The sequence below is a fragment of the Polyodon spathula genome, chromosome 16, assembly GCF_017654505.1.
Source record: "Polyodon spathula isolate WHYD16114869_AA chromosome 16, ASM1765450v1, whole genome shotgun sequence".
Taxonomy (NCBI): Eukaryota; Metazoa; Chordata; class Actinopteri; order Acipenseriformes; family Polyodontidae; genus Polyodon; species Polyodon spathula.
The window spans coordinates 16,110,696-16,134,982 of NC_054549.1; the positions used below are offsets into that span (position 1 = coordinate 16,110,696).

Here is a 24,287-nt window from a genome sequence, read left to right on the forward strand (position 1 = left end):
TGAAACTAAATAGAGAAAATCAATATACAAACACAAACTAAACAAAGAATGCCTGCTTTCATGTTTGCTTCATTTATTTAAAGCAAAATGCAAACAAGGCTGATTCCCAGGACAATTAGGTCAACAGAAGCTCAAAAAAGATACTTTAGTGAAAATAACTGTTGGAGACTGCAGCTATATCTGTCCGTCTGCCTGGGTTATTTAACATAACAGACAAGGCGTAATTAAACAGAGATGCATAGATTGAGTTACTTACTCAGATTCAAAGGCAGTTCCCCACTGTATCACTCTCCCTTCCATAGAAAGATCAAAAACTACCACTTTACACTTTGCTACAAACTGCTTCCCATTCACTGCTGGGCCCGGCTCCTCCCAGAACGTGAGCTAGGGGGTTATTGCTGTCATTAAGCAAATACACTTCAAAGGCAGCCCTGCCTCCTGCTGGATATTTCAGAGGAGAAAAGGAAGAGGGGGTTAGGCAGGACTCCCCTGACCCACATGCCAAACAAATAGATTACCCTCCGCACAGCTCAGGACTTGACTAACCACCAAACCCCCTCCCTTCACACTCCAGCAACCCAACCAAATGTGCATTACTGAGGCTCAGCTCCTAATTGATTGTGTGAAAGGGACTTCCACCTGCCAGGCTATTGTGTTGCACAAACACACACCCTAACCAGTAGCTACTGTAGGTTAGGAAGGGGCAAACTTTTCAACAATGTGGGACACATGGTCAATTTCTTCATCTGCAACTTCCAACAATTCATGAATTCTTGAAGTTCACTTTTTCTATGTTTCAGAATTGGAAATTGCCACGCTTATTATTTTTTTTTTTTTTTTTATAAAAATATATTCACATGCATTCTGAAATATTCAGTCTATTTGTTGGATAATATATTGAAATATATAAAGTTTTCTTAAATATATATTAAAAAAATGTGTTAATAATCAAAAAAGGCACATTTAATATACTGAAATATTTATATTTTGAATGTTTGTTATACATACAATTACCTTTAGTAAATATATAAAAGGCTGCAATGCAATTAACATTTTAAGTAAAAGTGTTATGAATTATAACAGTTTGAGTTTATATATACAGTACACAAATGATGTAGTTTATGTAATAATCAATGTTAATCTATTTATTATATATAATGACAAATATATATCCATCTGAAAATTCTTTGTATAAGACAGTTTTGAGGACATCACATTAAAATGAGCTATAATGTTCAATTATTGTTATTTAACTATATTCTAGAACATATTACACACACACACACACACACACACACACAGGCTGTCAAGCTACAGGTATTTATATAGCAAGTTTTAGGGGTTAAATCATGGGCAAAAAATATATTACACTGCAGCAAGAAGACCTGAGCTAGTTCATTCAGAAGACTGCAGCTTGGGAGGCCCCACAATTCAACCACGCTACAGTGCAACATACCGTTTATGAACTACAGGTATTAAAATGTAGGGAGAGTAAATCATTTTTAATCGACACAGTAAATATGATATAGCATGTATGAAAATATCTTAACAGTTTCTCTCCAAAGCATGTCTTGCTAAATGCATATACTGAATAATTAAAAACAATACGGTGCCCGTGGGGGCAACAACAGTGCAGTTAATGTATCCAAAAAATTCCCTTCAAGAAAGAGAAGGAATAATGAATAAATACGGGGCGCTTCCCATCTCTTCATTAAATACAAGCCTCCCCAGAAGGCTTGGAGAGGCACGCGCATGGCAGTGTCTCCGCTGAATTGCCTCTTTCCCCCTGAGCAGACGCCAACCAGGCAGCGCTCAGCCGACCATGAAACACGCTGATCCTGCTTGCTGCAGACAGAACCCCATTAGTATCGAAGTGTCATCTTCATCTCCCTTCTCCCTGCCCCGCTCTTTGTAGTGTCTGTTTAAACTGTGCGGGCTGAGCTGTCCCAGGCATCACTCTTGTTAATGGCTATCTCACTGACTGGCAGCATTAGGAGCTGCTTTGAAGCCCTGGTACTGAATGAGGTGCATGCGCGCTTGCCAGACAGGTTTTGACATGCTTTGATAAGCCTGTTTCTCCGTCGCACCTGGCTGCTCAAAGGCTAATCCAAGGCTTCTGATCCAGGTGAACCCTGAAGCTGCAGAGTCCCGTAATCCTGCATATTTAAACTGAAGTATAATTCACTACATTCTCCTGAGCATTTTCATTGGACCGTGAGTAAATGTCAGCCTTATAACACAACGATGCATTACTCAGCTATAATGTAAGCACACGCAAATGCAATGCAGCATTTTGCCAAAATAACAGTCTGTCATAAGTCTTTACTCTAACATCTTTTGACCAATACAGATTAGCAGTAAGAAAGATAAATATGGTAGTCAAACATCAGCAGTAGGACAGAGAAGACATCCAGGAAAGCTGGGGGAAATGATTGGCACATTGAAGAAGTCCAGACTGTTTGCCTACTTGATTCAGTTTCTTGTAGTTTAACTTCAGGACAGTAAAATAAATCAATGATTGTATTTAAATGGCTCAATGTTATATTCTCAGACCATGTGGCAGGGAGATCGGACAGTAGAAATGTATACAGGCACTGCATTGCCTGTAGATTAAAGGACCTTGAGGATCAGTCTCTGACTGTAACCAGTATAATGGGCTGTGTTGTGTGATGTACTGCTTGATACAGGTGAATGAGGTTAAAAGCTCTATAGCTTCTCAAAGGGTTCACTTTCACCTCATTTAGACAAACATTCATTTTTATTCAAACATGGTTTCCAGTTCAATCGTAGACTTAAAGAAATGGATCAAGCATCCAAACACTGAGAGCCTGCAGTAAAGGGGCTAGCAACAGCAAACTGGGAAGGTGGTTTGAGAACGCAGACCCTTGCGCACGGTTCACTTCAGACAGGCCCCCTGAGCAGAGAGCAGATGGAAACAACACTCAATTCCTATTGACCAGGGCAGGAGCTGGATCCAGAGGTGAGAACAGGCTTTGTATCGCAGACACACACAGCTGCTGGTCAGACAGCCTGTTCTGCACACTTTAGACTCTATTCCATGGGCTATGATAACCTTATGGCAGTGGCACTTTTAGATGCAGTCGAACAATGTGCTACAGTAAGATCGTGGCGCTACTGAATCAACACAGTGTATCTGTACTAAGAGGCAACAGAAGGGTAGCTACTGTCTGCTGGTATTGGTAGAATGGTATTAGAGTGATTGTCATATTTTTACATATTAGTGGTGTATGTGATCCATTACAGTGCCATGGAACTGTATCACTATGTTCTACTGTACTGGAACCAATGTGTACACACCAAATCCATTGTCTTGTGCGTTTTTTAAATCTTTTCTGCAACAGTCTGTTTTACACAAAGCTATGCTGTACCGGTTGACATTTACATTTTGTAAGGGTGGATTAGAATGGTATTTTATGTCACTACATGGTCAGCAAGGTGTATGAAGACTATATGCATTCAGTAATTACAAAAGGGTTGTATAATATTACCACTGTCATGGCATGGTGTATGATTTATTAATTGTGCAGATGACACTGGCACAGTCATGTACATATATAGGCATATTTTGGTATAATATATGAAAGGCACAGTTCATACAACTCTACTGCATGTCTGTACATGTAACATCTGTCACCCTATCCATGACTGCACATATTGTTTTTATATTATTACAAAAGCATTCTAAAATGCTGCTTTGGTCTTCCACAGATATGAATCTTTGTTTGTTTGCTTTGCCACAGGATAGAAGCCGTGCCATTATCACAAACATGTAGACTCTTGTCATTTTTGTCACCCTTGCACAAGTGTTAAAAAACACTCCCCTGCTCAGCCTGTCCGAGTCTCACCCCTGCTTTCTCAATCAGAAATGCATCTCACACCGGCCACGGGGCAGTCTCCTTACAGCTGTGCTGCTTGCTTTCTCTCTTTTCTGCGAGTGGAAAGCTCAAAGGCGGCAGTGTTGGGCATGTCAGTGGAGAGTTTGGATTTAACATTTGGCCCTTTAAGGAGAGCTAACCAACGCTTTAAAATATATTTTCTCATCGGATGTATTAATATTAGAAGGACTTCCCTAGTAAATTTAGAAAGCAAACACCTGTACTTCAAAAACCACCCTAAAGATACACTGCGGCATCCTGTCGCTGTAGGTCACACTTTCTGATTGCTGCTTGACCACTCCAGAGAGTCTGAACTACAACCCCTGATCAGGTACCAGGAAGCAGCAGCAGCAACTTTTCATCTGTAGCTTTGATGTGCATATTCCAAACTGAAGGATAAAATACAAGCAAAGTAGTAATAAAAGGGCAAGACAATGGATTTTGAAACCGTTAGCTAGCTTCCCTTAAAAGAGTTAAGAGCAATTATCTTTATTTTAAAAGCACTATAGTCGTTAAATTGCACTACATTATAACTTCAATGTGAATTGTTTTTCAGACAGGCGTCACAAACACATGCTAAGAGCACTGACAGGAAATAATGGGGAAGGATAATTACCTTTCCAGGAAAGTCAGACCTTCCAGTAATCATTTAACACTGCACTGTCCCACAATCACGTCTGTTTACATTCAAGTGTACCCTTACATGCTCTCTATCAGATATATCAGGCATTGCTGGCTCTCCAGTTTCTTTACATTCCCTTCAGATTCAGCTGCAGGTCCATTTACTGCATCAACACATTTTAAATCAGACGGGCTCTTTCAGCAGCAGGAGGTTATAAATCAGCAAAGTAAAACAGATTTTCTATTTTCCATTAATAGATTTTCTTATCTATTATATTGTTAAAGGAGACAGGGTGAGTCACACAGCGTGGACGGCCCCAGTTCGTGTCCAGGCTGTGCAAAGAGACTGAACTTTGCTAGGGACTCCTGAAGGGGCGTCACATTGGCTCTGACACTCCCGGTGTGGGGGATGGGAAACCAGCAGGGATTGCTTCTCCTCATCGCACAACAGCGAAACCTACTGGCCAGACTCTGAGCACATTCAGAATGGATTGGATGCAGGGCTAGTGTCTGTTCTCCGGGATCAGTAGTCCACCCACCTCTGCTCTGGATTGCTCAACGTAAAAGCGATTCTAGCTTTAGGCTTGCGAGATCGGAGGACTCTCGCATACCCTCAGAACGTCTGAGGGCATGTGAGCATTCCAAATTGGGGGAAAATAAATAAAAATAATAATTGGTCACTCTAAATTAAAAAGAAAAAGTTCTAGGCACATCATCAACTTTTTTTGTAAAAAAAAAAAAAAAAAAATGCATATTTTTAGTCTTATAGTGGTCCCATGTGATGTAAAAGATGAGTCAAAAAGTCAGGGAGCGCACGTTCGCACTTACAACCTACAAACTTGGTCCTGTAAAGAAATTAGCTTGCAGCTCCAGTGAGGTTGTAATAGCCACTGCACAGGAAGTGAATCTAGAGCGTAAAAAAAGTGGAGATAAAATCAGGAAATCTAAAAGAGATACAGAAAAAAAATATAAGGTACATGCAGAAATATTTTTTGGATTCCTAGTTAAAAAATAATAACAAAATCGTAACCTTAAAAAAATATCCATCCATTATCATTAACCACTTAATCCTTTACAGGATTATGGTGATCTGGAGCTAACCCAGCAGACAAGTCACAAGGCAGGACTACACCCTGGACGGGATGCCAGTCCATCGCAGGGCACCACACACACACAGACAGTCACACAAAGAGCAATCACCAATCAACCTGAACAGCACGTCTCTGTGAGGAAACTGGAGTACCCGGAGAAAACTCACACGAACACGAGAACATGCAAACTCCACACAGACAGACCCCTAGGCCGGAATCAAACCCAGGACCCTGGTGCTGTGAGGCAGCAGCGCTAACCACCACGCCACCCTATAAAAAAATAAATAAATATCCCCTATAATCGAACCATTCTAATGGACATATGTAGTTTTGCAGAAAATTTTTTATTTATATATTTTGTATTTTCAGGTATGTTTAATATCAGCGGAGCTTGTCAGTGGAGAGAAAAGCACCGTCAGTAAAACTTGTAACGACCTTATTTTAATTAAAGGCAAGAAGGTGTTCAGATGCACCAATTAAGGTGAGCTGCTTGGACAAAGGGGTTAAATTTAGACTTGTAGGGAGTGTGGCTGTAAAAAAGCTATGTGTAACTGTAATAATTTAAAAAGCTAATCAACTGGATCAGAAACATTGATTCTCCAAGAATATGGACTATTGCTTCACTCGGAGCACACACTGGGATTGGAAGCCTTCGGAGTGATACATAATAAAAATGATGTAGTGTTTTCCTTTTTCTTGGTCGGCTTGTGGTTATTTATATGAATATTTTCATTGCAAAAATAAGTTTGTTTGTGTTGTGGAAATAATTTAAGAAGTGTATGAGGAATTTAAAACATACAAAAATAAACATTGTTTTTGAGGAACGCAACTGAGACAAGTTGTTGATATTTCCATTTATGGATTTGTGAGCTTTGGTGTTTTTGTTTGGCAGTAAATTGTTTGTGTGTTTGAAGACTGGGAAGAGGTGAAAGCTCAATTCATCTGTTGGAAATGGCCAACATGACAAAGAGCAATATTTATCCAATATCAGCAATATCCGTTCCAAAATCTCCGGTATAAAAAGAGCCTAAACGAACTGAAGGGCAGCAAACAACATGGTGCTAATCGCTCCGAGGCCTCAAAGCATATAAAACTGGGCCTAGGGAGATTACCTTAACCAAGGCCTTTCAATGTAATTCAGCCCTGAAACAGAATCCTCAGTGTCGAGCTAATGTTGATAGTTAGATAGATTGATTTACCACATCTATAGAATTTGCACTTTTCCTGACTTGTGTTGCTATGGCAATGCTGCAGGAAGTTTTGATTTATTAGTACCAAGCTCTGTGAGAAGGATGTTTTAATCCCTTTCATCTGGGGCTCCTGTAGCTTCTTGTGCTGTGGAGAGGGTTGGGTTGTTTTCCCCTTCTTCGTTTCATTTCCTCTCACTGCATCCTAAATCTGTTCTTTGTAAACAGGACATGACATGAGGGGTGCATACAGGTCCCAAGTTTCGTCAGCTGGAATGCTACTCCAGATGTGCGGGCGAGAGTTTGAGGTTTCCCTGTTCCTTGAGAGAGAATTTTGGACAACGATTATTCTGACCTAAATTATTAAAAACTGCATTTTTAATCAATAAAAGAAAACAACATTGGTTCATTTAAAATGATACCATTTGTAACTTCAATTAAGAACCCGTCAATGAATGAAGTGTACTTACAAGTATAAGCTGATAATGAGAAACCAGTTTTTTTTTTTTACATCACCCAAACAGCTGTATTATGTTAGTCCTAGGTAAAAGTATAGTGAAATGCATAGAGATTAATGCACAGAGTGTGCTAAGAGAATTTAATGCCCACTTGAGGGATGTTACATATCACACATGCCCCTATGCAGTGTTTACTATAATCTCTAATGAGTAATGTCTATCCCAGCTGAGACGCGAGCGAGAGAAGACAGCAGCTCTGTGACGTACGGTTGAATACCTTTGTTTGACAGCTCATGCTGGGGTTGGGCTCTGTTGCTGGTTTTAATGAACGCATGCTTTACATTGAGCGAGCATTCTTCTCTTATTTTCAACCACTTTCAGTGACACCATTTGTTTGAGAAACCGTTAGAGTATGTTTCTGTATGTGTACCTGTGATTACAGCTTGGTAGAATAAATAGTGTAAACATGTTAATGTGTGTAGCTATTTTAGTGTAATTGTAATTATAATTGGAATTACTAGAGCATAATTGTAACTAATTATAATTGAACACACTCTCATTGCAATTGAAATTGCAATTTCAGCAAACAGTTCTGTGTAATTGTAATTTGAATTATAATTGACCACAGGTCTGGTTGTAGGATAAATTGCAGACCAACGGTTTCTTATGTCAAGCCCCAGAGGATCAGGACATTGGCACCTGCTAAACAGGCTGCTTACTTATCTTCTATCTCTATACTTTTTATGTACCACTGAGCAAAAAAAAAAGTAGTATTTGAAGTTTCTCGTGTCCTGTAATAGGTTTTTGCTCTGACAAATGACCACAAATGCTGCAAAAAGGGAAATGGTATGCGATTATATTTTGACACATGGACACTTATGTTCTAGAAATTCAGAAATAACTTCAGCCTACCTTCCTCGGCACCCCTAACATCTGCTTTAACTGTGTTTATGGCAGCTGTATCCCCCCGCCCCCCCAAGCAAATGTACTCCTTTTCTGTCTTTGGTGTATCTAATGCCATCCAGCCTGCAGTACAGAACTGCCATCCCACCACCACTTTAGCAAACAGCCTTATTTCCTGGTGAGTATTTGGTCTCCTAGCGACAACCAATGGGGAGGTTTCAGTTCCCCCTGGCTGTATTTCATGCAGATTGGGCACCAGCCGTGCTTCAAATGAGAGGATATGAAATTAGGAAATGTAAACGGGGTGGCTTTGATGGGCTGTGTGTTTTATTTGTGTCTTAAAGGTGTAATGTGTTTTTTTATTTAGGGTGAAAATCACTGAACTGTTAAATGTCTGCTTTCTTTTAAAGAAGAGTGCACAGATGTGGAAGAATGTATGACTCAGACAGAGTACGCCATTTTAGAGGTAAATTACACTGTGAACACAATGGAAATTTTATGAGCAGTGGCTAATGTATACGCACACTGAGCTCTCTCCAAGGGTGTGTGGACACCTGGCAACTTAAAATTGGACCAACAGGGCTCGTTTTGGCCATTAAATCAGTAACATTGGCTGCATGTTCTCTTGCTTAATCCCAATAACACGCCCTTTCTCCAATGTGTTGTAAATGTGGGTAAAAACATATTTCCTGACCAGATTATGTTCAACGACAATGAAATGGGGCACCAAACTTAATTCAACAAACAGGCTTTAGATTCACTTTGTATCATTTTCTGTTTCACTTACTGCATCCTGGTGACTTGCTGTTCAGAAATGTACAGCACCCTCAACAGAGCTCTCGGAATCATGTCTGAGCTCCACCACAGTGAAACCATTAACCTGTCCCCCTATCTATACGAAATACACCAGCGAGAAATACCACCTGGGTCAGAGTGGTGCAGGACAACATATTAATGATTACACTGGTGTAGCAGATATACTTCGAGGTTAGACATGACAAAGCTCTAGTGAAGCCCTATGCGGGCTGTAAACCTCAAAATCAACAGGGAGTGATGATGAAACAGAAAACGATACAAAGTGAATCTGGCTGGGTACTCTGCACGTCCATACTGATGCTGAAATAAAGCTGCTCTTTAAAGATATGCAGATTTTAAGATGTTCTTGTTTTCATTGAATCTAGTGAAACTTATTTTCATCTCTTCGGTGGAGATTGTGCACAGGGAGTCCCTTCAGTAAAGCACACATGGATCAGGATGATCTCCTTGCCAATCCCACTAACCCTGCCCACACAGACCTATTACTTACATCTTTTACCCTTTGGGATTTGGTAAACAAAAGATTTCCCTTTTAGACAAAAAACTGACAGATTTAGGGTAGACTGTGAAGGAAATGAGAGTCATAAAACCTGAGCTCTCCCCCTGCTGTCTGATTTGAGGGGAAAAGAACAACCTTCACCATCAGAATTGGCCAAAAATATCTTGGAAACAAATGCTGACAAAAAATGTAACTTTCTTCCAGACGTCATTTATAAATTGATAGCTTTTTGATCATCATTTTAAAAAACATCTGTTATTTTTTGCCCCTGTATACCTTTCAAGCAGTGCTTGTTAGAATATTTGAACAGTTGTCCCTGCTGGCACTTAGCTCAGCAGGCTAAGAGCACTGCAATACATCTTGCTTGTTTCTTGCTAGTTCTGTTCAACGGGTTTGTCGTTCCTCTGCACTGGGTAACACATGCTTAAGGACCCGGGCACACCTCTATTTCAAACTCAATGTGGTTCAATTTGATCAATGCAAATGTTGCATTTTAGAACATTTTACAGCACTTAGACCATTTTCCCCCAGGAGTACTAGGTGGTTCATAAAATCTAGGTGCATTCCCAGTGCTGTTAAATGCTCTAATAAAATCCAAGGGCTTGTCCTGACAGGGTATAACTGTTTCCAATTAAACCTAACCCTAAGTGAGTTTGGTTAATTTTTTTCAATGTGAAATGGAACAAAGACTTTTTTCCTAAATGAAAACGGATTTGATTTTCAGATTCTACGAGAGACCCATGTACACAAAAGTGTGTGCAGCATATTGCTGGACAATCATGTGTTGTCCGCTCCCTGTAGACGAGCCATTAAAAGCACACTGCTGTAACAGAGGCACAAAGGCACTCCTCAAGTGACTTAGATTCTATTATTAAACTCCAGATGACTACCTAGGCTCAGTCTCAGCAGCCTCAATGCACAAATGTATTTCATTAGTGCGGTGGGGTTATACTGTATTGATTGGGGGCAGCCAAGTATGAAATACATTGATTGTTATCCACTCATTAGCATATAAATTAGCTATACCTTTCAGGGGCTAGAGAAAACGTGGAATTAAAAACAAAAATAATTATAATAGATGAGTCTGTCTGGCAGTGGTTTGATTCACATCATTACGCTCGCATGGGGATCTTTTTTTGGAAATATGGGAGCAGTTATTTTAGGAATGATAGAATTAGAGCAGCGTGCGGAAGCTGCATTCACATGAAAAGTCTGGTCTACTCGGCACAGAGAATATTATTTACATTTCATTCAAATACAGAGCATTCCTGCCAATAGTAACAATTATTTCAACACTTGAAACATTGAAGGAGAAGTACACCCATTACAAATATCAATTGCCAGTTGAAACAGTAGTTTTGATTTTAGCTAGGCATGTGGAACTCGCTGACACAAGCTGACATTTTTAAGAATTGAATCTCGACTTGCAAGGAGTGTCTTACTTTCCAATACAATATGTTCAACGGTATTTAATGGTCATTCCATAGCATTTATCTGTACAGCATGCATCATTTAAAACAGAAAACAGGAGCCTTATGAAAAACACGTTCGAAAGAGCCAGCACCATGCTGCTTGCTCTCCTCCAAGGCAGGAGTAAAGGAGAGGCACACGCTGTGTGTAATGAGCGAGGGATATGCACAGTAGCCTATTGACATGCCAACGGGATGCAGATCAGCATGGAGATGAGAGAGGGGGGTGGTTTTAGTCTCTCAGGGTCCGCGCTGATAAGAGCAGAGCTGGTTTAGTGTGCTTGGATTTCATTTCTTTTTCATCAAGAAGAGGAATGTTCCAGCCTCACACCAGACTGATAAGGTTTCAGACAGCTTGTTAGTCCATCTAATCGTTGTAATTGCTTCTTGATTTGCAGTTATTTACTTCGGCTACCCTGCTTGAGACGGGGGGGTGTTTGATTTTCGGTTGGAGGGTGGGTTTCCGTGTTTATACAACACATGCAGACTCATTGTATAAAATTAGGGGTTTTCATTTTTGTGTTACCCGATAATGCCTGGTTTCTACATGTATGCATACAAAATTAATTCAGGTTAAACACCCTGAAAATGTCAAGAAATAACCCCCCCCCCCCCCATCAGTGGCACTGGAACGATTTTTAAAGTGGGGGTGCTGAAAGCCATTGAACAAAACTGTAACTCCTGTATATGAAGGAAGCCATGCAAAGCCATGGGTGCCATCGCACCCCCAGCACCCCTAGTTCCAGCGCCCTGGACACCCCCCCACCCCCCCAATAAGTTTTTTCTACAATCAATGAAATCATCTGAATAAGATTTAAGAAATCCAAATTGTTAGCTTACAATACAAATCAATCAAAGCTAATGTTTAGACAGTACAGTGAATCTTCTTGTATTGCTCAATCAGTACTAGATTAGATAATATTAGGTTGCATTGGTCAATCAATAATAGATTAGATAATATTTGGATTTATATTTCATTATTACAATTAGCTGGATGTTTTTATAGCATGCATTTATCGTAAGTGACTATTTAGAATGAAGGAAAATATAGAATTGTACTGCTTTGCTTATTTTTATATTGAAAACATTTGGCTGCACTTCAAAATACAGGGACACGAGTTATACTTGTAATTACCACCAACTACTAATACTTCCTAATGCAATGAGCGCACAATTCTGTGATTGTGAGGCTGGAACTCCATCCATTAACAACATGTATTTAAAGTTATCATTTTGCCGTAAGAATTGTAACAGTGTAGTGAATGTACCTGTATTTCAAAAGTGTACCCTTTTTGTCTTCTAGTACCAAATTCAAGTGAAAGCAAATTGTGATATTGTACCAGTACTGCTACCACAAAACCTGGAGGCAGGCAAACTGACTGCCAAAGATACATTTTGTCTGTATTACAAAAGAAAACAAATCTTAATATGGTCGGGACATCAATATAGTAAACTTCTACCCTGAGCTTCAGAACAAGAAAACAGGAATTCCATTGAAGTGTCTCAGGTTACAGGCACTGGAGTGTGAGGAGACTTTAATTAATGTAGCACCAAAACAAACCGTACAGGATACTGTTTTGTCTCCTGCCTCCCACTACTGTTCACCCAATGACTGCACAAACTTATCAAGACTGAAATCCATTGTAGAAGCAAGTGGGCAATGTCAATATTTATTATATTGTGTACCAACAAAGAATCCGTAGTTACAGCTTCCAGGGTTTTTTGACAATGACGTGGGAACACAAGGCGGGGTGCTCTGAAGGACAACGTATACAGTGGCAGGGTGGCTTGTTTATGAGGTTTAGTGGTTGGAATCCAGGGACTGGCAGGCTGTTTGGCCTAATGGTTAGAGCTAGGACTAGGAAGCAGAGGAATAGTGACCTTGTTGACTTGAAGGAAGTTAATAAAGTGAATAGCTAACGGTTGCTACCGCTATTTCAAAGGAGAGCTTATCGTCTAACATAGTTGTCCCTGTAGAAAATGTAGGCTTTTGAGAGGAATACAAACAGCAGCCAATCAAATCGTTGAACATTTCACTTGAAATGAACAGTGCCCATAGTACTCCAGCACTGCATCTCCATGCCAACAGTGTGTCAGGTAAGCTGAAGAGATCATGTTGCACCTGACAATAAAGTTATGAATGATTTCCCCAGGATAGGCTAGTCCAGGTGTTCCCTGCTTCTAACAGCAGCTCACATAGTTAATAACGGAGGGGGGAGAGGAGAGGGGGGAGACGAGAGAGGGGAGAGACATGTTGACTTACAACCGATTCTGCAGTATAAAGGGCCACTTTATAAAGTGAGTGCACTACATCTTTTAAAAACATTATCAGGCTTTTCTATCAGAGGAAATCTCCATTGTAATTGCATATGGCAGCACGTGGGGCTACATTTTGGCTATAATTGATTGATTCACTCTGGCAGGAGATGTATTTCATAACCTTCAGATCACATAAATACAGCAACTAGGATGTTGACAGGAAGCAAAGAAACTTGCTTGTTAATGTTCTGTGATATGTGGAGCTGATTAATGGCTGGGGTGCAGCAGAATGGGTAGATGCAATACTGTTGAAGTTTTCAGGGACTGTGACTGATCATCTTTCCTATGGTTATTTTTTATCTACAGCAGACCGCTACATACACATTTTCAACAGAGGGTGCTCACACCATTCACTATTTTCAATGATTTAAAGCATGTGTACTATATTTATATACAGTCTAAACCTTCGAAGTGAGGAATAACAAGATAATCTAAACCAAGCTTGAAAAGGTGTGGAAATGGTAAAATGATCAGTGTTGGCTCTTTGTGTTATTTACAGCAGAGCCCCGTTTCTGGTTTCAAGGTGGTGTGTTTGGTTGGTTGGTCAGTTTGTAAATGTGTGGTTCCTAACTGTTTTTTTTGTAATGTATACACACTGTATACAAATATTTTTAAACCAACATGTTACTGTGTGATCATTACAGGATTATGAGAACGCTCTATATGTGTGTTGACTGGTTTTATAATAAATTCATTTCTTTCTAGTTTTTTTTATTTATTTAAATCTTATCCAAAGAAGGACCATTTTCAGGAAGTTCAGATGTGTGCTTGGAAGATTCCTAAAGAAATTCTCTGTATATTTCAGCCCGCCCCTCTGAGTCTGGAGAGGCAGTGTGTGTCTGTCTTCCTGATTAGGGAACCTTTGACCCATTGTCCACCCAGTTCCTGATTACACTTCGGATGGGAAATGAAGAACCATCACTTTTCATTTTCATACCTTTCAATAGCCATCAGTGTCAATTATCCTCCTACAGTAGTTTATAAAACCTGGAATGGTGGGATAACTGCTTCTTTAATGAGATGAATTATGTTTGAAAGAATAAAAACACATTCTTATGTTCTTGTTTTTAGAAGACATTGTTGACCAATAGTTATAGCAAAAGGAATAGGAAGTGGTATGGCCCAGTTGTTAGAGCTGAGAGACTGGGAGGCAATATGGTCTAGAGAGGCAAGAGCTGGGGGAATGTGAGGCAGTATAGCATAATAGGTATTGCTGAGGAAGTGGGAGGCAGTGTGTTTGTAGCACAATATCACTTTTGGACCAGCTGTCTATTTAAAACCATTTTAATTAGTCCTTTGCGTGGTTATATTTGTGGGATTTCAAAAGGGATATTGTTTTTGCTTCAGCTCTTGTGACTCTGGCCGCCATCCCCAATAGGTTCTCCATTCACTGTGCTGCACTGTTGGTAGATGGAGTGTAACTATACTCGTCAGTGAACCAGTGATCTTCCACGCAGAGTTTGCCAGTGAAGATACTAATGCACTGATATTTAGTGCTGGCCAGGAGACTTAACTTCCCGGGCTAATGATCGAGTCAGACCTAAATCAGATCAACACTCTGGTACAAAGACACTCTCGCTCAGGAGCTTATGAGCCTCTGGCTGCCTTCTAAACAAGTGTGTGCAAGTTCTTGATTTTCCATTTATTGAATCTCTGCCAGAATGGGAGGCGGTGTGGTGAATGGGAGTCTCTGTGCCCCAGCACTGTGCAGCCAGCCAGCACCCAGGGGACTGCTCACCAGCTAACATTACAAAGCAAACACGCGTGCACTTGGGGGGGGGGGGGGGGGGGGACAGTCATCTCCTTGGGGATTTCTACTTTACTTTTGTTAGTGTTGGTTATAAAGGAAACAAAACCCTTTTGTGCAGTTTAATTCAGAAGCAACTGGTAATGAAGTGACACTGTGGTGAGGCTATTATTTACGGCCTGTTGGCACAGTGGGATTAACTATCTCTCAAGAGGCCATTGGCAGTGATGTGACGCAGGTTACCAAGCCAAGCTGTTGATGCTGGGATCCTCTGTGACCAGACTTGATAAAGTTGCAAGATCAATGAGCTGCTTGTAACCAGATGAGCATTGATCGGATGAATATTCTTCTGTACAGTGGCTTTATTGTAAAAGATAATGGGGTTATCCTAGCAGTTATATAGTACTGCAATGGGAATATGGAACTGGCTGGATTCCCCTGGTATTGATGTGATAGTGCGCTAAAGTTATACAAGACAAAAAGGTATGATACCTCCCAGGTCTCTGAATCCTACATCAAAATCCCACACTGTACTGATTCCTCAGATTCACAGGATTCCTCAGCTACAGTAACAAGGTGAGCAGTGTGCTGGGTATAAAGGCACACCCGGGGTGCACGGAATTCCAGGGTCGTAGCCTGTAGACACAGCTTGTTATTATATTAAAAAAGAGGATTAATTCTCAGACCTACTTTTGCTTAACACTTGCATGACTGGTTTTGCTGGAAAACAAATCGTTTTCATCTTAAATCATATGGCAAAGTGTGGGATTGTAACATGCATTTTGTTAATCAGTTTACCAATTCATTATTCGAATGACCTTGTTTTTTAAGATATAATAATTCACAGCCATGTTGATTGTAGTTACTGTATTTTAAAAGGGTTCTTCACAATTTTGCATTCACTTCAATGAACTTCAATGAAGGTTGCACAGTATTTCAGATGTTCAAAATTAATTATATGATTAACAAGACATTTGCAATATTTAGCAAGCTGCTTCATGTCAAATTGACTGTTGTTCACATTGATTAGCTTTGGAATTCAATAACACGCTATATAAAAGCTGCACTGCCCTGTTGCAAGCCAGTTTCAATCCCAATGGGAAGACTGACATTGACAGAGCTAAAGTAGTTGCTTCATTGACAGGTGCTTCTGAATCCAAGAATGTGTTGTGGGCCATTCCGCAGAACACACTTTGCTGCTGAAGAAATTAGAGGAATGGTCTTGTATCCATAAACAACTTCAACACAAATCAGTGTCATGCTGGCTGCCAGTCGTGACCCTACATCCTAATGACACTGTAATGGCAGGTGCTTCTGTACATGATGGAGAGGGGAGAGAATGCCTCCTGAACACAGACCTTGATTAGAGGTTCCTCCCCCTTCTAACACCCTACACCAAACTGATCCTTTATGAAGGTATCAGACAGACAGTCATTGTAATTACCAGAGATCAAAAGGAAGGGCGACTGAACTCAGAAACACAGCTGGGGGAATAAGGGATAGTCTACACAGAGAGCGCAGGGGATATTACGACAAAGATCAAGTGCTTTCCACAATGCCAAGAGGATACCGGGGAATAGGGCAGCTTTCCCTGCATACCAATTCTACATTGCAATCCTAGTCCAGGAGCCTGCAATTAACTGCATCTAAATATTGAAATCCAATGCATATGAAAGGTAATGGTACTAAAAGTGTAGCACCCCATGTTAAAAACACATTGTATTAAATAAAAGTGTTTTGTTAATATCATCTACATTTCCAAATTCATGTATTATCTTTTTAAAATCTTGTGTGTTCTGCATGATTTTCAATTGTTTCTCCTCATTTGCAATGCTTACGTCTGATTTAGAAAAGACTGCTTGTGTACCCCCTAAAAATATGGAGTACACATTTTACCCCCTCGACATCCGTAAGGACAGTTCTCAGTTTGCATGTGTAGTTACATACATTCTTTCTACTCCCCAAGAATCTCAAGGAAATCTATAAGTTTATATACATCTGTTGTATAAAAAGTGAAAGCCTATATAGAAAATGGTAGCCAGAGCTACAGGACTATATTGATAGCAAGAAGAAAGATGCTACTTACTTTTGAATGCCACCACTAAAGTCCACCGCACTTTCCAATCTCTCCCTGCTCCCGGCTCTCCTTTTCCCCTTCTCACACTCACCTGCAAGACAAGAAATAGGTCTTGACACTAAATCAACATTTAGATGGCCTTATGAATTTAATTAAAACACCAACATAAATATATCAATATTTAGACAGCTGAGGATCTTTCAGCCAATCAGAGAGCATGTTTCTCACTGCACCACTTTGAGTTTCAACCGTGCTTTGTTCTCAATATTGGTATGGTTGATACCTGGGGCATCTCTTCAGTCAAAATGGGGACATCACAATCAACCATGTATCTCAGCCATTTAACAGTATTCTCTTCATCAGCCTTTATCCTCTTTTCAATGACAATCACAATGAACTATGGGCAGCCAGAAAGGTTGCTCATGAATAGAAAACAAACCTAGCTGTTTCTTTGAACTTTTATAATAACAATACAGCAGTATTTAATAACCATTTCTGTACATGGCTTCTATTGAGACTCCAACTCATGCTGATATTCCTTCATATGCAGATGTTGCCATTCTGCAGCCCAATAATTCTCAATAAGGCCAGCAAACCACATGACCTGCTATAGAGGCAACGCAGTATTGAGCAAGAGGCTGTCTGCATGCTGGCCTTACTTACCACAATAAACATTCATTCAAATGAACCCGCCCACTGTAAAGCATAACCAATCAGAACGGTTCTGAAGCTGAACTCATGCCCACAGTATCTAGCATTAGGAACAGTCTGCTGCTTTTAAATGCTCCAGCAATACAGTCTTGAGGCAGCTTGCAAGGATGTCCCTCAGGCACACCGCCATGTTTTGTAGTACTCGGTCCACATTAAACACATTGTATCAGGGATAGTCGGTAAGAAAAGGGCTGAAATTCCCTTTGGGGTAGAACAGGACAGGTAACTAAGTGCTAGCTAGGCTACATACCCCACAAATGAGGTGCTCAACAGAGCAATAGAAATAGAAATCAATAGATTTGCTAGGGCTTTCTTTGTCATGCTTTCCTCCAAGTGCTTTGCAATGCATAATGCTGCTGATGGATCAATGTGCAGTGGCTTGCTTCCTCAATGTTATTGTTATTGCATGGACATGTAGAATGCCCCAGGATGCTCTATAGTGGTTTGCAGATTCCGATTCCGTGTATTCTGTCTGGAATTCCCAGTTTAGCCTAAAGACCATTTGTGTCTCTAACTGTCAAATGCTTGTTCGGATGAAGACTCACTATTTCTGGGGTACGTTATACTAAAAACCTACATATTTAAAGCACATAATTGTGCCAGCTTTGACATCCTTAGCCTCTACTAAGGCAATATAATCAAGATTTGTGGATTATAAAGACATTCTAAATATATTTGCAACAATATAGCAAAACAAGACACAGCTGTACCACTACAGTTACAGGCCTCATTTCGGTCACTCAGATTGCTTTGATTTTTAAATATGTGAGTTAAATGTAACGTATCCTATTTCTGAATAATTCTGCATATGAACATTCACTACAGCTTATACATAGTATGCCATGAATTGCTTAGAAGCTGGATAAATCCAAATAAGGTCTTACCAAATAAAGACCTTTGCTTTCTAATGTATTAGTACAGCATGCTGGACTCATGGTACAAAGAATTTATATTGCCATTGTTTTATTAAACAGCAGCAGTACACCCAGAACTAAAATGTTTGAGTATCCGAAACCATGGGGTATTAAAATATAGGAACGGCGAACAAGTAATCGTTTTGTTGAACCTATGTGTTTAATTAAGGAATAATGACATTGCTATGGCACGTTACAAGGTAAAATGGAACTCCCAAGTCAATAAAGCCTGACACCGGAGGTCGAGGAAATCATTTGAATGAAGAGAGTTCCATTATGACTGAGTAACAAGCCACAGCAGTGCCATTATCACTTCTATACTTCAAGTTTATATATATTTTGAGAGCAGGGCTTGAGCGACCGTGTGAAGCTTTTATTCAGGGGAGCTGTGGTTTTAGAACACCTCCATAGAAAACAGTGTCTGGTTGTTGTAAAATTAAGCCTACAAGACCAGGTTGGAAATGGTTTGGAATGGCTATACCACCGGTTTTAAACATACATATAGGACTGTGGACAACAATTTGTGTCGCACTCAAAAAAAAAAAAAAGGTCAGGAGTGGACAAATCTGGTCCTTAAGGCCTGGTGTTCGAGTTTTATAGGTATTATTAAACAGAAGTGACCTGAAAGGAGGTTCAATTGGTTCAATTAGGTGTACAGGAGGAACAAAGACCAGGTGGGCACCAGATCTCGGGGACTGGAAATGTACACCCCCTGCGGTAGGCTGCTCTTTTAAAAAAAAAAAAAAAAAAAAGGTGAAGTAAATGAATTACATATAGAATCGGTGTGTGGTTAACTCTGACATTTTTACAAGCTTCTCACAAATCAGTATAATGGTAGCAGTGGCCAGAGGTAAAAAAAAAAGAAGAAAACAGGGCCAGCTAGGCTAAAGTAAATGTTGCCGCCCTCCCTTTCCACTTCTTTTACAAATTATTATTAAATTATATATATATATATATATATATATATATATATATATATATATATATATATATATATATATATATATATATATATCAACATATAAACAAATTATTGTACACCAGATTAGGTGTTTTTTTTTTTTTACATTGTCACAAAACTATATACAGCTATATAAAATCATCTGGTTACAAACAGTAGTGACATCAACTGTCAGCTCTACAATGACAATATTTATGATCAATGGATTCTACCACCATGCATGAGCTTAGAGTTATAAATAACAACTGATACAGGATACGCAGGTTACTTCAAAACGCATTGCGTTCCTTAACTAGTATAAAACTGGTGTCTAATCTGTAGGTTAGTGGTCATATAATCATGCACAGCAAATCCTCTGGTACTTTTTTCTATGGGCAGATCCTTGACTTAAGAATTAAAAAATCTTTACCGATGTCTTATGAAAATGTTTAAATGGCAACAACCGCTCTAATTGCAGTGCTGGGCACCGAAGAGGCGATCTTGTTTCCTTGTTGTGTCAAGGCAATAATAAGCCATGCTGAAATCAATTTTTTTTTTTCTGCGCCTTCAAGCAGTGTTGCCAATTTAGCCAATTTCTCGACAAATCTAATGACTTCAAGGGCTGACTTGGCGAGATTTGTTGTCAAAAGTAACTAGTTACAAATCTAGCGATTTCCAGGGCAGTCAATATTTCAGAGATACAAAATCGGTAAAACATTTCAATTATCCTGTATTAGCAATGTCCTTTTATAAGAATCGTTGTCAGGGTAATTAAATGAAATCCAATAATGAAGTCCTTCACTTAACGACAGGCTCAGCAACCACAGCCTGTTCCCAGGGGAGACCAGATTTCGCATGACATGATCACACCGCCCCCCCAAGCGTTCCCGTACTTCCAGATTTAGGACTAAACCACTGCTCATGATATGGTTTCATAACATCAGCAATACGTTTTGCTGAACAAGAAACAGTGATCTAAGATGTTGAACATTTTACAATTAAAGAAATGTGAAGTATAAAATGTAATTATGTACCATCCTTCAATTTGCCACCCGAGGCGGCCACTTGTTCTTCCTATATGGTTATGCCAGCCCTGACAGCAATGGTAAACTAGGTCAGATATGAAAACGTACAGCCTTCAGACTGCAGGGCACAACACCAGTCGATAGCTTGCAAGTACTGAGATTTATCTCAAACAGCTGTGCAAGAGTCCGCTTTGGAGGAGCAGAAATCTGATCAGAAGAAAGTGAGGCAAGCCTGTTGAAGCAAAAGCAACGCACCTGGATGATGTGACTCTAGCTGCTTTCATCACCCTGGACACTAGCGCAAAGTAACGCCTTGGTAGGAACAGCAGCTGCTGCACTGAAACAGCAAGTTAAAGCAACACTGAGTAACAAGCGTGCTACTTACCAGTGTGCGGCACTGTAAACAGACTCTAGGATAAACAAGACTTAGCAAGGCCACTCCAAAGTGCCATTGCCTAATTCTTTGTCAAAGGAAAATAAAGACTCAAAAGTGTGCTTCAGTTAATAACATTAACAATAAGAGTTTGGATTATTATATATATATATATATATATATATATATATATATATATATATATATATATATATATATATATATATATAGATAGATAGAAACAACAATGGCATCTAATATTATACTAGAGAACGGCTTCTTGTACATATTCCATTTTACAGTTTTACATGTCCCCTTAAGTTTCCTCTTTTTTTTTTTAGATTTAGAGAAAACCCATGAGTGACCTGACCTCGTTTCTGCCTAAGAACCGCATATTCAATTGGGATAAAGCTTGTTTGCCTCAATAGAGAGCTCAGAATCATGTCTAACGAATGTGTTATTTTTTGCATCCACCAGGGCTACAGTGTAGCAGGGGACAGGTTAATAATCTGGTGTGCCTGATGTACTTGGGGGTTAGATCTGATTCTGAGAGCTCTATTAAGGCTTTAAAAAGCCATCAGGTTGGGATGACAAACAGAAAACAATGCAAAGTCAATAGCTCGTTCCCGTTGCTTTTTAACACACCCATCAAATGTGCTTTATTATTTTTAAAACAATAGTACAACGATCACACGATTCAGTTAGCTGTTAATTTATTGCAGTGTTAAAAACGGCATGGTCATGAATTTAATTAGCTACACCTGACCCCGGGCCTCCAGGATATGTCTAATTGCTCAGGTGTGAATAATTAAGCAGTAAAGCCTAAAACGACTGAACAAAGGGAGTCTGATCTGTTTGCCCCGATGTCGAAGAAACACAAATGGTTTTCATTATCTAGATGTGGGATAAACCCACTTTTATTTTCCTTAAGAGAGAGCAGTGAAGTGTGTTTGTTTTACAAAATGTGTTCGTAACACGGTGACCTCTCCTACCGCGGCTGTAAAAACAAGAACTAACCGTGACTTCTATGTAAAACTGAATATGTTGATGGACAGCTTCCTCCATATTCAAATACTTTCAACAGCTAAAGAATGTCATCACAATTGAGACTGACTTGGGAGATGCAACTTTTGTATAAGACAGAATGTCGGGGATTCAGTTTGCCTCACAAAGGAATAATGTGATGGACAAGCAATTGACACAAGTTAATAATATGCTAGATAATTGTTACATTTTTTTTTCAACCCCTCTTTAGAACAAATACAATTAACCAGCATCATTTACATTAGTAATTCAAGCCATCTTAGTGGACAAATGTGGGGAGGCAATGCCAGCATAGGAAAAGCTAGAATAAACACAAAATAAGCTTATAAAAGCATTCTGGGTTCTGCATTAGCCTGGAGTTCAAACATACCCTAGATACTGCAGTAGTTTTGCAATTCAGCTGAAATTCAATGCCAAGTGGATTTAAGGTGGTGGTTCATCCGTCATAGATTTCTTTGAAAAGTCTTGGGGTTTATGAAAAACTGATAAATCCAATATTTGACCATGTGATTATAAAGTCACACTAGGTCTGTCCTGTGTTTCAGAACTCCAATTGCTTAAGTATACTTACGAAATGACCAGGTGCTAGAAAACCTGATAAATCTACTCTTAACTGACGGCACGTAATACAGCACCCATACATCTCACCTGCGAGTCTGTTGGGTTACGTTTGGAGTTGCTCGTGCATCTATAGAGGAGGAACAAATCGTTTAACAGGGGTCTCGTGCCTCCTGATTGTTTAAATAATATAAATGAGTTCTGAAACACAGGACTTGATGCAAGTTTAACTGAAAGGTTTCACAACATTGCCTGTCTTCCAGTCCAGTAGCAGGGAGGCTTTGTTAAGCACATGCATTTTACAAGCGCACAGCCGGGGAGGGGGTTGGGAGGGCCCCAGTGGAGAGAGCTTTATGCAAATATGACACTAATGTAGGAATAAAATGCCTGATCTAATTCCTAAATGGCGCTATTACAAAAGCCCCTCACCCTGTCTGCTCCACCTTGAGACAGAAAAGGCAGTGTCATCCTTGAGTTTAACCCTGCCTATGAATTAACTAGCTGTTTGTTTCTTTCCACATCTCTTTCAGGAAACCTCATTGGGGAAAATAAAACATTGATTTGAATTCCTTTTGCTGCTATTCTTCTGAAACGCAGCGATTATAGGAGAGTGTGCCTTCCAGTTTGATGCTTTTTAGTACATACTGAACTATGCAAACCCACTGGCTTCTGCAGCCCAGTACTTTCTCTAACCACTGAGCCACTCAAACACTGTCTTCCACACTGCAGCCCAGCACTTTCTCTAACCACCGAGCTACTCAAGCCCAGTACCTTCCTCACTGCAGTCACATACATACAGTGGCTTGCGAAAGTATTGACCCCCCTTGGCATTTTTCCTATTTTGTTGCCTTACAACCTGGAATTAAAATGGATTTTTATTTGGATTTCATGTAATGGACATAAACAGAATAGTCCAAATTGGTGAAGTGAAATGAAAAAAATAACTTGTTTCAAAAAATTCTAAAAAATAAATAACGGAAAAGTGGTGCGTGCATATGTATTCACCCCCTTTGCTATTAAGCCTCTAAATAAGATCTGGTGCAACCAGTTACCTTCAGAGGTCACATAATTAGTTAAATTAGTTAATTAGTTAGTTAAGTGTCACATGATCTCAGTATATATACACCTCTCATGAATGGACCCAGAGTCTGCAACACCACTAAGCAAGTGGCACCACCAAGCAAGCGGCACCATGAAGACCAAGGAGCTCTCCAAACAGGTCAGGGACAAAGTTGTGGAGAAGTACAGATCAGGTTTGGGTTATAAAAAAATATCCGAAACTTTGAACATCCCACGGAGCACCATTAAAGCCATTATTAAAAAATGGAAAGAATATGGCACCACAACAAACCTGGCAAGAGAGGGCCGCCCACCAAAACTCACGGACCAGGCAAGGAGGGCATTAATCAGAGAGGCAACAAAGAGACCAAAGATAACGCTGAAGGAGCTGCAAAGCTCCACAACGGAGATTGGAGTACCTGTCCATAGGACCACTTTAAGCCACACACTCCACAGAGCTGGGCTTTACGGAAGAGTGGCCAGAAAAAACCATTGCTTAAAGAAAAAAATAAGCAAACACATTTGGTGTTCGCCAAAAGGCATGTGGGAGACTCCCCAAATATATGGGAGAAGGTACTCT

The 24,287-nt window shown here is 39.8% G+C and overlaps 1 protein-coding gene across 5 annotated transcripts in view; it reads right to left on the bottom strand.

Annotated features, from left to right (window-relative positions):
• The window catches only part of LOC121328293 (polyhomeotic-like protein 2), a 70,535-nt gene that overhangs the window by 42,280 nt on the left and 3,968 nt on the right, over window positions 1-24,287 (bottom strand). For all 5 annotated transcript variants that reach the window (XM_041272897.1, XM_041272896.1, XM_041272895.1 and 2 more), the window contains one exon: window positions 17,093-17,174. The gene's annotated coding sequence lies outside the window, so the exon portion shown is untranslated. Of the gene's footprint in view, window positions 1-17,092; window positions 17,175-24,287 lie in introns of those variants that run through there.